This window comes from Canis aureus, chromosome 26, assembly GCF_053574225.1.
Source record: "Canis aureus isolate CA01 chromosome 26, VMU_Caureus_v.1.0, whole genome shotgun sequence".
In the NCBI taxonomy this organism is placed as follows: domain Eukaryota; kingdom Metazoa; phylum Chordata; class Mammalia; order Carnivora; family Canidae; genus Canis; species Canis aureus.
The window spans coordinates 46,499,744-46,514,228 of record NC_135636.1 but is presented as its reverse complement, the minus strand read 5'-3'; the positions used below and the strand labels follow the sequence as shown (position 1 = coordinate 46,514,228).

The 14,485-nt window shown below is 37.1% G+C and overlaps 1 long non-coding RNA gene across 1 annotated transcript in view; it reads right to left on the bottom strand.

Annotated features, from left to right (window-relative positions):
- Positions 1-323: 323 nt before the first annotated feature.
- The window catches only part of LOC144298868 (uncharacterized), a 267,260-nt gene continuing 253,098 nt past the window's right edge, over positions 324-14,485 (bottom strand). The window contains exon 9 of the long non-coding RNA XR_013365741.1: positions 324-536. This is a non-coding gene — a long non-coding RNA (uncharacterized LOC144298868). The remainder of the gene's footprint in view (positions 537-14,485) is intronic.

The following is a 14,485-nucleotide window of genomic DNA, read 5'->3' as shown; positions in this document are numbered from 1 at the left end:
AGGGATCTTTAGGCAATAACTTCATTTGCAGAAGTTCTAAGCCAGGGAGTCTCTACATCAATCAACAGCGTCTCCAATTTGCAGAGTGTTTGGTGCCTTTACAGCTGCTGAGAGAAAAATGGAACCTGGCAACAAACGGGCTTCATGATCTGAAGGCAGAGACCAGTACAGCCCAGCATCCATTTAAAAACATTTCAAAAATAAATAAATAAAAACATTTCAGATGTTCCTCATATTATTTAGACTTAGCTAGTTACTCACTTTAAGCAAGATTATCCTTAGAAATTTAAATCCCATGTTTTCCTCTCCTGCTGTGATAATGGGAAAACGAAACTGATTTTGGTCAAAGTTTCCCAGATTTATTTTCTCCCCTTCGGCATTACAATAAATGATTAGGCAGAAACAAAACAGGGAATCTTCATTCTGTATGAGTGAGCCGTGGCTCAAAGGAAGAGGAAAACAACGATTGTCTCTGAGCTGCAATCTGCTTCAGCTAACACCAATAAAGCTTGTCTGGGCTGTTGTATTTATAGACTCTGTAGAGAGAGAGAGAGAGTAGATATAAATATTTGAATACCTTTTATTTAGTAGCAATGTCTATTCTAATGTTGGTTTTTGTCTTTTCCAGTAATTGGTGTGGATGCCCAGAAGAACTGAATTAATTGCATGAGCAAACTTATTATATTGTTTAGGCTAGTGCTAGACCAAGTTGGGAAAATGTAATTGGGCTAGAGTAGAAAGCAGGTGGGTTTTTTTTTCCCACATTCATTTCTTCATTCTTTCAAACATCTACCAACTTTTCTGATTTATCAAAATATTTTCCTATGTACCAACCAAGTACCACTCTAGGTTCTTGGAAGAGAGTGGGAAATCTATTATTTATCGCCACAATAATGCTGTGAATCATCATCCTCAACAACAAAAAAGCTGTCTAAAATACTAAGCATTTATGATTCCCCGTGAGCCTACAGAGCATCCGGGTTGCTTGCTGCTTTTGCCTGTGCTCCTTCACACACCTTCAGCCAGCCATAAATAGGATAGGTGGCTCAGCTAACCCTGGCTGGGTTCTCTCATGTGTTTGGGGGTTGGCTGGCTGTTGGCTGGTCTACTGTGGCCTCGCTTCAGATGATGGGGGCTCTCTTTGGCCTTTCATCCTCCACTTAGTCAGTGCTTATTCTCCTGGTAAAGCCAGAGTTCCAAAAGAGAGAATAGAAAGTCCTTGAGCCTACATACGGAACTAGCCCACCATCATTCCTCTGCATTCTATTGCCTAAAGTAATTCAAAGGCCAGGGAATGGACTGTAGCCTTTTTGGGAGGAGGTTCAAAGCCATATTGCAAGGGACATGGGCAGAGGAAAGGGAATAACTGGGGAGATTTTTGCAAGCAATCTCCCATAAGTGACAACTGAAACCTAATAATTGGAGGTAGAGAAAATAAATAAATAACCAAGGTAATTTTAGATCATGATTAAGTGCCCTGAAGGAAACAGGATATGGTAAGAGAGGTGCCTAGGGTATAACATTTAAGGAGGCGGGATCCCTGGGTGGCACAGTGGTTTAGTGCCTGCCTTTGGCCCAGGGCACAATCCTGGAGACCCGGGATCGAATCCCACGTCGGGCTCCCGGTGCATGGAGCCTGCTTCTCCCTCTGCCTGTGTCTCTGCCTCTCTCTCTCTCTCTCTCTCTTTCTCTCTCTCTCTCTCTCTCTCTCTGTGTGACTATCATAAATAAAATAAATAAATAAATAAATAAATAAATAAATAAATAAATAAAATAAAATAAATTTAAGGAGGCCCTTACTCTTGGAGATAGATATATGGAGAGATATGGATAGATAGGTAGACAGATGACAGATGGTTGATAGATGGGTGAAGGTATAAAGGAGTGCGTAAACACACACACACAAAGGCACACACACACATCCTCACTGTATTAGGGCTCTTCTGGTAAAATAATGGCGCAAGTCAATTTGCCTTTAGTTAGTATCCTCCATTTTTCCCTTTATTCATCTTCTTTGCTGTCTTTGCAAAAGGCTGTGACATCTCACTGGGAGCTGCTATTCTATGCAGCCTCTGATATTCTAGTTTAGTGGCAAACATTTTAGCCTCAGTTTCCTTTTACATCATTAAAAATTCTTAGAGACACTGGAGTGGCTGTGTTTAGGTTGATTTCACCCGTCAACGTTTATTGTTCTAGAAATTAAAACTAAGACGTTTTAAAATGTTTACCTTTCATTTAAAACAATATGACACCCACTATATAAGACCATAAATATTTTTATGAAATAACTATATTGTCAAAAACAAAAAAAATTGGTAAGAAAAAGGACAATTTATACTTATAAATCTCTTTAATGGCTGACTTAATGGGATCCACTTGGATTCTCATCTATTTCCAAATTTAATCAGAGATAAAATAATGTTTGGTTGAAGTATGGAAACAAAAAGTGGCCTCGCACAGATAGGTGATTGGAAGAGAATTTTTTTTTTTTTTGAAAAGAAAATTTTAAGAGCCTTTTTAGATCATCAGTTTTCTTTGATACTACACCAAAACTTGCCAAGAGGTGTTTTTTTTAAGGTTAGTTGCAATGTAGAATCCGAAATTATATCAATGTGATTTTTGTTTTGTTTTGTTTTGTACTTTATGATCATAAAAATCCATTACTCTTTCACTCTGAATGGCTCTTTTTTTTTCTATATGCAGCATCTTGCATTGGTAATTTGGAAACAAGTGGTTCATTGGGTTCTGCAGATCTTCCAAATATTTACCCAATTCATTCTACAATATCAAAGACCCACTTTCATTGACATTATCACAAATCTCATTAGTAATATCTTTCCTGGGGGTGCTGGGTGGCTCAGCAGGTTAAGTGGCTGACTTTTGATTTCAGCCCAAGTCATGATCTCAGGGTCCTGGAACCAAGCCCTGTGTCTGGCTCTGCTCTCAGTGGGAGTCTGCGTGAGGATTCTCTCTCTCTCTCTCTCCTTGCCCTTCCTCCCTCATCCCCACCCTATCACTGCTAGTGCATGCATGCATGTGTGCTCTTTCTCTCAAATAAATAAGTCTTAAAAAACAAAAAGAAATATCTTTTCTGTATTGGGAAGCTGGCAAGTTCATAGCAGCATACACAAATTTTCAAAATTCTAATTCTCACTTTGAAAGCTCAGATTTTATCAATGGCAACTACTAGTGTTGTTTTTCTTAAAGTGACAATGCCATTGATTTTCAAAAATGTATCTGCAAACATACAAGTATGAATAACCAGGGTTCATCTATCATATAATTAAAAATGATATTCCAGGTAAAAGGGACTAGTTCCACTTGCAAGGGGACAGCAGGTTGCTCAAGGCATGATAACTACCATATACTTTGGGTGTATGACGGTGGTGCTTTATGGAAACATCCCATTCCATCATGCAGCATATTCAACAATAATATACTTAAGGGTTCAGATTTAATAAAATGAATAATATTTACTAGTTACTGCATCAGGGACTTTTGAGTGAAACTGGATATATATATACACATACCTTTGTACTTTATGTGTGTGTATACTTTATATGTGTGTGTAAACATATTTTTATGCATATATATATACACATACTTTATTTTCTTTCTTTTTTTTTAACTGTGAGTTTATGGAGGGGAAGAGCACAGTGACCACTAGTCCAGTTTGATCCCAGAGCCTTGCTATTCTGCCACTGCACTGATTCATTGCTTCTGCATCATCTCTGCAGATGCCAATGAAATGAAAAAAGCAAATAGCGTGTTAATGTTACTGTGAACATAATATCAATGTCAAGGACTTCCTAAAAGGAAGACCTCCGAGAGTCTATAGGGCCACACTTAAAGGAACACTTGCTTTAGTTCTTTTCTGGCTTGGCTTTCTCTTGAGAAGTCTACCTGTATCTTGCCTTGTTCTTGCAGAATTTCATTCTCTGCCAAGTTAGATGTTCATCAGAGATCCTGCCCCTTGGATAAGGTGGGCCCATTTGTAAAGAATGCTTTAATTTAGGGATGGCAAATGTGTGGTCTGCTTGTTCAAAACTGCTCTTCCGGGACCGGTAGCCTTGGGATCAGTCACTGTACTTTCTCCTGCTTGGCTTCACTCCAGCCTCACAAGTATAATTATTATGTTCACATCAGCACCCAGCGGCCCCTCAGGACTCTCTGGAATTGATACAAACTTGTCATTTCATTCTTCACTAGAATAAAGACTTCTAATTTCATGCCAGTAGACGGAATGTTTCTGAAAACATGAGATCTCGTGACCCTCTGAAAAGAAACCTCTTTTCCCTCGTTGTCTTTATTTATGGTAGGATTCCTTCTTCTTGGGCTCAAGTCAATGCAATGGTTCTTGGTCCTGAAAACACCTGGGAACATTTGATAGCTATTGGTGCTGGGCCTCATTCCAGACAAGTTACATTTGAGTCCCTGGCAATGGCCTGGGTATTAGCAATTTCAGGCCCTTTGAATCTTCTCAGTTGGTTCTAATCTAATAAAGTTGAGCCACTGGTTTTGGATACTGACCGGAGGCTATCACTAAGGGCACAGAGTTGGCTCTTTCTAAAGGTGGCTGGAAAGCTTTTGCTGAGTCATCTGGTATTTTTTTTTTTATCTCCCTCAGAGAGATCATTACATTTTTGTTTAATTGCCCAGACAAGGAGCATCTTGTTATTTTACAACCCTGTATAATTTTCAAAGGTAGAACCTTAACACTAATGGATAATAACTAGTAATCCCAAAGATAAAACTGATCTTATTTCTTTTTTATTAAAAGAACAGTGAACTGGATGGTTCAAAATGATGCTTAATGTAAAATAGGGTGTTCTTTTTGCTATCATTTCAAGAAACTGTTAATTGGATATTGCTCTTGGGGCATATGATAAATGCCCTTTTGCTTACACATGCCAAGCATGTGAACCCCTGTCCAGTATTTAGAAAATCCTCCAACAATGGATGTTGAAAGCTCAGATATGTGTTCTTGCTCATCAATTCCTGGCAGCTTTGTCTTGAGCATATGGCCAGCTCAGCCTACTGAATGCTTCTGAAAGAGGCAGGGTACATCTGGGATTTGTTTCTAAGGCAGAGACAGTCTTCAGTATCCATTGTGCCAGGGTGATGGTAGGAGTGGAGCCCAGCAGCATGTCAATGAGTGTCCAATGGTGGCAAAACAAGGGCTTTCCCATCCTGTAAGCGGGCTTGTGGTGCTAATCCTTGGCTCTTGTCCATTTTTCCAGTAGGGGACTCTCCATTGATTCCACGAGTGAACTCATAACCTTTCCACCAATCACTTTTCTGTTTTAATACCCCAAAAGTTTCTTCTCCGTTATGCTTTTAATAAAAACAAAAATAAACAAAAAAGAACAGCTTTAATTTAATGCAGATTATTATTTCTGTATTATCCGCCAATGTTAAGTTTACATCTTTGAAGGCAATGTGGGCTTAGGATAGAGTTCTGGTTTTCCTTGAAAGATCTGGCCATGTTGGTTTCACTTTTTCACCTGTGGTGCTAAATGGCTGGACCTAAAAGTACCTGCTCTTTTAGAAGAGGCCCCTATGTCCTTTTGTAGCTTCCTTCCCTTGCTTGGCTCCTGTTTTTTTTTTCTGTTTGCTAACGGTAGGGCCTGGTATTCTCTCAGAGGTAAAAATAAGGCAACATTAGGGAAACGTAATTAGTTACACAAGTCACAGTTTCCAGAAGATATAATTGAGCATACTTCTCAGAAGAATCATAACTATTCTTGAGGCTAAGAACAGATAGAAGTTCTCATATGGATCTAAAAATCAAAGGGAAGTGTGGGAAATGCTGAAAAAAAAAAAAAAGAAAAAAAAGAATGCCCTAACAATAGCTTCACAAAACACATGAGGGCTATTTCTACAAGGCTGTTTCATTTAATCCCTTATAATATGGACCAATTCCACTAAAGTTCCTTGGAGAGAGAAATAATACAGCTCAGGAACTGAAATCTCCATTAATATTTTTAATTGAGGGAACAATCTAGAAGAATCTGTGGTAGTGGAAGTCTGTTGTTCATGCCATCTCATATCCACTCACTCTTCTTATATTAAGAATGTGCAATTTTTCTTGAGGACATCAGCCCATGACTCTCTGCCCAGGTACATCTGGTGGAGTTGACTCCACCCTTAGCTGCAGGAGGGCCTGGACAACCACACTATCACATTCCTCTCAGATTATTTTATGGGGCTCTATCCCAGAAACATACAAAAAAATTTTTTTTTAATGTACATAAAAATCATGACTTATATTTGGCCACAATTACAGATCTGGTTGGTTTTCTGAGTTCAAGATAATCCATGTCTAGAGTTCTTCCTTTCATTCTGTTTATGGAGAAATTTTCATTTATTTTTTTCCCAACAATTCTATACATTTCTCAGTGCTCACCAAGATTAAGTGTACTCTTAATCTTCTTTATCTATTTTGCCCATTGACCCACCTACTTCTCCTCTGGCAACTACCAGTTTGTTCCCTGTATTTAAGAGTCTAGTTTTTTTGTTTGTCTCTTTCTTCTTTGTTTTGTTTCTTAAATTCCACATATGAGTGAAATCATATAGTATTTGTCTTTCTCTGATTTACCTCACTTAGCATTATAGCCTCTAGATCCATCCATGTTGTTGCAAATGGCAAGCTCTCATTCTTCTTTATGGCTGAGTAATATTTCATTGCATACACCCAGCACATCTTCTTTATCCATTCATCTATAGATAAGCAACTTGGGTTGTTTCCATACCTTGATTATTGTAAACAATGTGCAACAAGCATAGGGGTGCTCATCTTTTCAAATTAGTATTTTCATCTTCTTTGGGTGAATACCAAATAGTGGAATTACTGGATCATATGATAATTCTATTTTTTATTTTTCTGAGGAAACTTCATAGTGTTTTCCAGTGGCTGCACCAGTTTGCATTACCACCAACAGTGCACAAGGTTTTCTTTTTCTCCAATACTCACCAACACTTTCTTTCTTTTTTTTTTAACTTTAGCCATTCTGACAGGTAAAAAGTGACATCTTATTGTGGTTTTAATTTGCATTTCCCTGATGATTAGTGGCATTAAGCATTTTTTCATGTGTCTCTTGGCTATCTATCGTCTTTGCAAATATGTCTATTCACATCTGCCCACTTTTGAATTGGATTATTTATATTTTTGGTGTTGAGTTGTATGCATTCTTTATATATTTTGGATATGAACTCATCATCAGATATATTCATTTATTTTTAAAACTGAAATATCAAGTCAAAAGTATATTTAAATAATGTCTTTATGAAATGACTTCTTTTTGTGATCATGGTGGGATTAGCTATCAACTAATATTTTTCATATACTTGTTGATGACTCTATAAACAAAATGGATTTTACATTTTTTCTTGTGAATATGGCACACATCATAGAAATAAAAGTCTTCTTTTTTTTGTCTTAAAGAAGAAAAGTGAGTCCATGTCTTTTCCCTTGGATGACTGGTTTGCATGAACATGTCATCATGCATTCTACCCAACAAGGGTATCTTTCAACATTAGATTGTGTCTTTGTTGGAAACAATGGGGTTAGTTCAGTAGGGACAATATTTTGCAAAATGGTTTGAATGTGGATTTAAAAATCAATCCACTAGTAGTAACTTTCTTTGTATAGGAGTCCATGGCACACATAGGATGTCTCTGTCACACTCATTTAATATTTCTTTTTCTGTGCTTTGACAATGTAATTGACTTACAATTAAAATAAAGTTTATGGACCCTTTTCACGCTTTTCTAGTTGAAGGGGAATGTAATTACATTTAATTGAGGTTGATTCTCCAAATGACACTCCTACATACAGCGGACAGCATATATGCATCTTATTATTCTTTTGTAGGGAGCATATGCATAAAGTCACTTAATAAAAGAAGTTACACACCAAAAGCTTTCAAAACAAGGTTGATGAAAATAGGATGTGACAGATTCTTCCCTTGATTTCTTAGAGCTCTTGCAATTATCTCTGATTCTCCAGGACATAGACTGATAAATGATGTTTTATAGGAGTTGGGGTGGTAAGGTGGGGGGCAGGGAAAAAATCTTTTAACGCTAATCTTTCTCAACATTTTCCTATAAGATAACGTGATTGGGCTCAGGAAGAAGTTTTATAACTTGAATATACAAGGCTTGTCTAACGATTGATCTGTAGGTGGCCTCAGCCCCTACCAATTATGTTGTTTATTAGAGAAATAATGAAAGACCAACATTAGAATGATGCTTTTAAAATTACCTGCTCTTTGTAAAACGTGTTTCCCAAATTAGCTTGGAAAAAGTGGCTTGCAGCAGCTCTAAGAACATAATAATGGAAGGAAATTAGGCAGCTACACAAGGACAATAATGGGCTTTTTAGGCAATAATCTTGTGTTTAATTGCAACGTGAAAAGTTTGAACAGGCAAAAGCATCCAGGTATTATTGGTGTACTGGGGTTTTCCACAGCCCAGTGGAAATTGGCATGCTGGCAATTACGTGGTTAATCTCATCAGTGTGGACAGTTCCACTAGACAACTGGAGGTTCAAGGAAACACAGTGATTCATTTGTGTTCTTTGCCGCCCAGGAACTCAAATGCACAGCTGAGTTGTCTCCATTGATGAAATTAACTGGAAAATTGTCCAACTTTCGCTTCAATTTCTGTTAGATCGATAAATAAGGAAGCTTCTCCCCCCCCCCCCCCTGCCCCATGGCACCTGACAGGATTCTGTTCTGGCCCTTACATCCGTGGTCCTTCCCACTTGAAGTGTTTGTGACTGAGCTACCGGTAAGAGGTGCCCACTTACAACTGATCCGTTTGCGGACATGGTGGGGAGAGATTTCACTGATACAGCCAAAATGTCCCAAACTATTTCCACAACTGACCAATCATCTGGGTTTATAAATATTGACAGATTGTAGTATACAGTGTTTGACATTTTAAAAAATTGTATTTATTCATTTATCTGACACAGAGAGCCAGCGAGAGAGCACAAGCACGGGGAGAGGGAGAGGGAGAAGCGGGGATCATGACCCCACCCAGGTGCCCCAAATAGTGTTGGACTTTTGATCAAAGACACAGCCAATTTTGATGTTGGGAAATGGGTGGGTAACTGTATAACTGCGTGTGAGATGGCGTTTTCAAATTAAGTACTTTTCCTTTGAAGACTGTAAAGTTCTGCTTTAAACATTTATGTAAAGGGTACAATTCCAAGTGTGATCCCAAGCATTGAAGTCGATGCGTCAAAATGTCATGATGCCCATGAAGGAGAATGATGAGAAATTGTGTATTTTCATCTTTCTCCACTCTTTCCAAACAAGCAAGAATTATTTTATAATGGGGAAATATTATAATCTGCTACATTTTCTCCCTAAGAGGAGGTGGAGGAGGTGGAGGTCTGTGAGGAAAATATTCCCTGTGTAAACTCAGATGCAAATATAGATTGTGCAAATTATTAGTACCATAGGTAGCAAAAAGCACACTGAAAGGAGCAGTTACTGGACACCTACTGTGTACTAAGTGTTCTGTGTATGTTATTTATAATCCTAAAAGTCATCTTGCAAGATATGATTTCTTGCCCTCATGTGACTTTTAAAAAAACACCAGACTTGGGCAGATTACATAATCGGTCATGATCACCTTGTTAATTTCTAGTCTCACTTGTGTTTGTCAAATTCTGAAGTCCACACTTTCCTACTTGGGGTTCTAATATTCCTTCCAGGAATGGCTCTTGTCTAACAAATCAAAGGTTATTGCTATTAAAACAAATCATCATGATTCATTCATTTATTAATTAATCAAGAATTGTATTTATTTGTATTATGTTCAAGCTTTAGCAGCTATATTTACTTTATAAAATATTTTTATATGGGGACACCTGGGTGGCTCAGTGATTGAGCACCTGCCTTCTACTCAGGGCGTGATCCCAGGGTCCTGGGATCAAGTCCCACATCGGGCTCCCTGCTGGGAGCCTACTTCTCCCTCTGCCTGTGTCTCTGACCCTCTCTCTGTTTCTCGTGAATGAATAAATAAAATCTTTAAAAAAATAAAATATTTTTATATTCATAAATATGGGATTGGCTGCTGAATTCTATCAGATAAGCTTTTAGCAATTATTGATAGAATCATATTATTTTATTACCTTCTTTTTTGTCTGTTTATATGTGGAATTAAAATGATATTTTTTCTAATATTGGATTATTCTTGAATATCTGAACTAAAACCCACTTAGTTCAGTGCATTATTTTCGAAATGTAGTGTGGATTCTATTTCCTGATACTTTGTGATTTTTGAATCAATATTCATGAGTTTGGTTTATAGGGTTCTGTTTTCAGTGCTATCCCTGTCAAGCTTAGGTATTTTATGCCATGGTGGTTTTGCAAAAAGAATTAGGAAGCATTAATTCTAACTTTATGCTTTAGGACAATTTAAAAAGCTCATGAATTATCTGTTTCTTGAAGGTTTGAATGAATTCATGCATGAAATTGGCTGGAACTTTATTGAGAAGTAGATCTCTGACAACTTTCTCAATTTCTTCCTTGGTTTTGGGTCTATTCAAGTATTCTATCTTTTCTTGAGTCAATTTGAAGTACAGCACTTTTATATTTATAGAAAATGGTCTATTCACATCCTCAAATTTGTTAGCATATTTTTGAGCAAATATTCTTTTAGAATCCTTTGAATCAGTTCCACTTTTCACATCCTTAAATTTCTATTTTAATGTAGTCTTTTTTATTTATAAGGTGCTTTATTTATTTTTATTCAGAAGAACTAATTATTTTATGTATTTATCAATTCTACTTTTTCTATTTTCCAGGACTTGAATGTATGCTTTTGTATATATTAGCTCCATTTTTCTCTTTTCAATTATTTCAGGCGCTTATCATTTCTAATTTTTTCTACTTTCCTCCAAATAGATTTGTTTTATATTTCATAATTTATTGTTCTGCTTTCCTTAGCCTTTTCTTTGAGTTCTGTTTCTTATATTTTTATGTTGAACACACTGCTCTCACATTTTTTCTTTCCGTTTTTTGGGTAAGGAAAATGTTCATAGTTCTCCTTTTCTTCTTAGCAAATTTTTGGCATCATACCACACTTCATAGACAGAGCTTTTAGTATTGTTGTGATCTAATGATTTGGTGATTGTACCTCTGATTATCCAGGTGGCCTAAGTGTTATTCAATATTTAAAAGAAGATATTTTCAGCATGCCTGAGTGGCTCAGTCAGTTAAGCATCTAACTCTTGATTTTGGCTTAGGTCATGATCTCAGGGTCCTGGGATCAAACCCCGGGTCGGGCTCCACTCACAAGCAGCTTGCAGTCTGCTCAAGATTCTTTCTCTCTCTCTCTACCCCTTCCCCACCACTCATGCATGTGCTCTCTCATAAATAAATAAATAAATAAATAAATAAATAAATAAATAAATCTTTTTAAAAATAAACAAGAAAACATTTTCTTTTATATTATCACTGGTTGAGAGATTTGGTTTCTTCATCTGTTATGTGTTTCTGAATGTATTGCATTTCTGATGAGAACTATGAGTGACTATACATGTATTCTGTTCTTCGGGATTTTGAATTTACTTCAAATCTAACTTATAGCAAGTCTTTGTAGATAACCTATGCATCCTTATGAAGAAGCTACATTCTTATCTTTCTGCAGGAATATTTATATTCTATATTTATGGACTATGCCACTCAGATTACTCTATATTTAAACTTTTGCTTTATAACTTTGTGAGTGGTCAAGGATGGGATATTATGATGATGCCAATGACTAGTATATTTATATAATTTTGGGATTCTTTCTATATCTGGAAGGTTTTGTTACATATTCCAGAGCGTGGGGTCCTTATAAAGGTGATGATAAGATGATTTAAGTGGTACATGGGCCTAGAATCAATAACGTTGGATAACATGGCAAGGACATTCTTTCTTTTCCATTTATCTTCAAACTTGAATTATGATAGAAGAACATCTCAATTCAGTGGTTTTAGCATATTTATATCACTTCACTAACTCTGCGAATTCCATGTGGTATTAGTGAAGAGCAACTCAAGTAATTGGGTAATAGACATTAAGGAGGGCACATGATGTCATGAGCACAGGGTGTTATAGAAGACTGATTATAATCACTGGCCTCTACCTTGGAAACCAGTAATACATTATATATTAATTAACTGAATTGAAATAAAATTTTAAGAAAAGACTTAGGCAGAATATGGAGTTGTTCTGAGTCTTCCGTTTGCCTTCATCCCTTTCTTCTCCATCCTTCCTCCCTCTGATCTCTGCCCCAGGAAGTGATCCTGTTCTAAATAGTGAGACTTCGTGGTCCTCTAGTTTTCTGTTGGATCCCACCAACAGGGCAAAGGCAAGATATTGGGGCACTGTGGAGTAAGGATTTTTACTTCCCTGGATTTTGCTCCATTGGATTGCTTTGGGTTGGCTCCATTCCTTCTTCAATGCAACTCCCATCTCTGGCCCTTTCCTTATAATTGCCCAATCTGTAATGTGGTCATCACTCCATTCCTTTGCTCCTTCCAGACAAGGGCTGGTAAGTGCTCCCGGCTGGTGCTATTCCTTGCTGACTTCTTTAAACTTGTCCCCAGTGGCCTACAGCTTTTTAATCGTGTCTTTCCAAAACCCTGTTAAGATGCAGTTTGAGCAAGCTGTTTCCTATTATATCTTCAGTGACAATTAACACCTGAGGAAATTTACTAATATGGTTTCTTGTTTAGTAGTAACCTTTTATTTATAGCAGGAAGAATTGGTTCTGTATTTTTGATAGTGATACAGAATGTCTGTCTAAACCATATTTTTTTAATTTTAAAGAATTTAATTAAAAATTATATGAAGCAAATTATACATTTTATGAAGACATAGCAAAACCTTATGAAACTAGAATATGAATTATTGAAATTCAGAGAACACGGTTTTTTATATTTCAGGGCTCCCTAATTTAGCATATATGGTTAGTTTCTGTTTTAAATCACCACTGTAAATGGATTTTCCCCCTTACTTAGTGCTTTCTTCTTTAAACTACAGTCAGTAACATGAGGCTTGATGATGTGACTGTTCTTTTGTTTCTGTTTATAAATTTTCAGGCATATTTTTGCCCATACTTTCATTTTAAAACAACTTAAGTCTGTTTTAGGATATATCTTGCAGTATGGTGCATTTTTATTTTTTGACTAACTCTACAAGTCTTCTTAATTAATATGTAATTCAACTTATTATGGTTGAGACGTTCATTGTATTTATTTCTGTCATTAGTTTAGGCTTGGTGGGTCTCCTTGCTGCTCCCTTTTCTTTCTATAGTAGACTCTAATATCAATATTTCCCCATATGTATCCCCTCCAGCATTTTGGGACTATCTTAATGCTGCTTTTATTTCTTTAATTAGCATATTTTAATCCTACATGTCTCAACAACTCAGAATAAAATAATATTCGTGGGTTCTTTTTGTAAGAAAATGAGGCAATTAGTGCATTTAGTTTCCCTCTCTCTTCCATCTTCCTGGGTTTTTTAGTATGTTCTGAGATTTTAGTGTCATGGTGGCCGCGAACATATCCCAAACTTTCCCTTGCCTGATGTTCGTTCTTCAACTGGTGGTAATGCTGCAGTCCTCGTGACATACTTGTAAAGAGTAAATGAACTCAGACCCATGAAGTGTTTAGAACAGAACAGCACCATATCAGTGTTAGCTTTAGTTATTATTACTGCTACCCTTATTATATTACTATTTTTTAGCAGATGAAGCCTTTCTTTCAGGAATCATAACCCAGTTATTTATGTCTGTGTTGTCTGAGATGCTAGGTACTAGCCTTGTGTGTCTAGTGAGCATTTAACATGTGGTTAGTCTGAATTAGAAGGTGTGCTCTGAGGATAAAATGCCTATCAACTGTTGAACATTTAGTTTGAATAATAGAATGAAAAATATGTCATGAGTGAAGTTTTATATTGATTGGCTTAGTCTGTGCCATCTTTCTTTGGTAGAGATGCAATTCTGTAGTGTGGGGGGCATATGCTGCTTCCTGGGATGTGACCTCTGCCTGTAGATCTGCTGTAGGATGAGTGGTTGTGTCGGATGGCAACTCTGTGTGTTGCCTTGTGATTGGACCAGAGATCAAGAAGCACCATGCCCAGTCTCTACATTTGCAGGTGTTTAAGGAGAGGGTTATCTTTTGGGTTGACAAAGGATGTGATGGAGACAGGGTGGTCTTGGATGCAGAAATTATGGCAATGGGTTCCTTAGCCCCAAATTATAGAAGAGGGAGGTCAGTGTCTTCCTGATATCCCACTCCTGACCATAAGAGCCAGTTTCTGTGCTGTCCTAAGACTCAGAAGCTTCCTTCAGCCTAGTTTTACATACCTTGGAAAATTTTTTAGGTACATAATTTCACAAATTAAACTCTTTTGTGCGTGAACCTATGGATCTCAACTGAGGGAAACTGTGTTGCCTCCCAGGGGACATTTGGCAACAT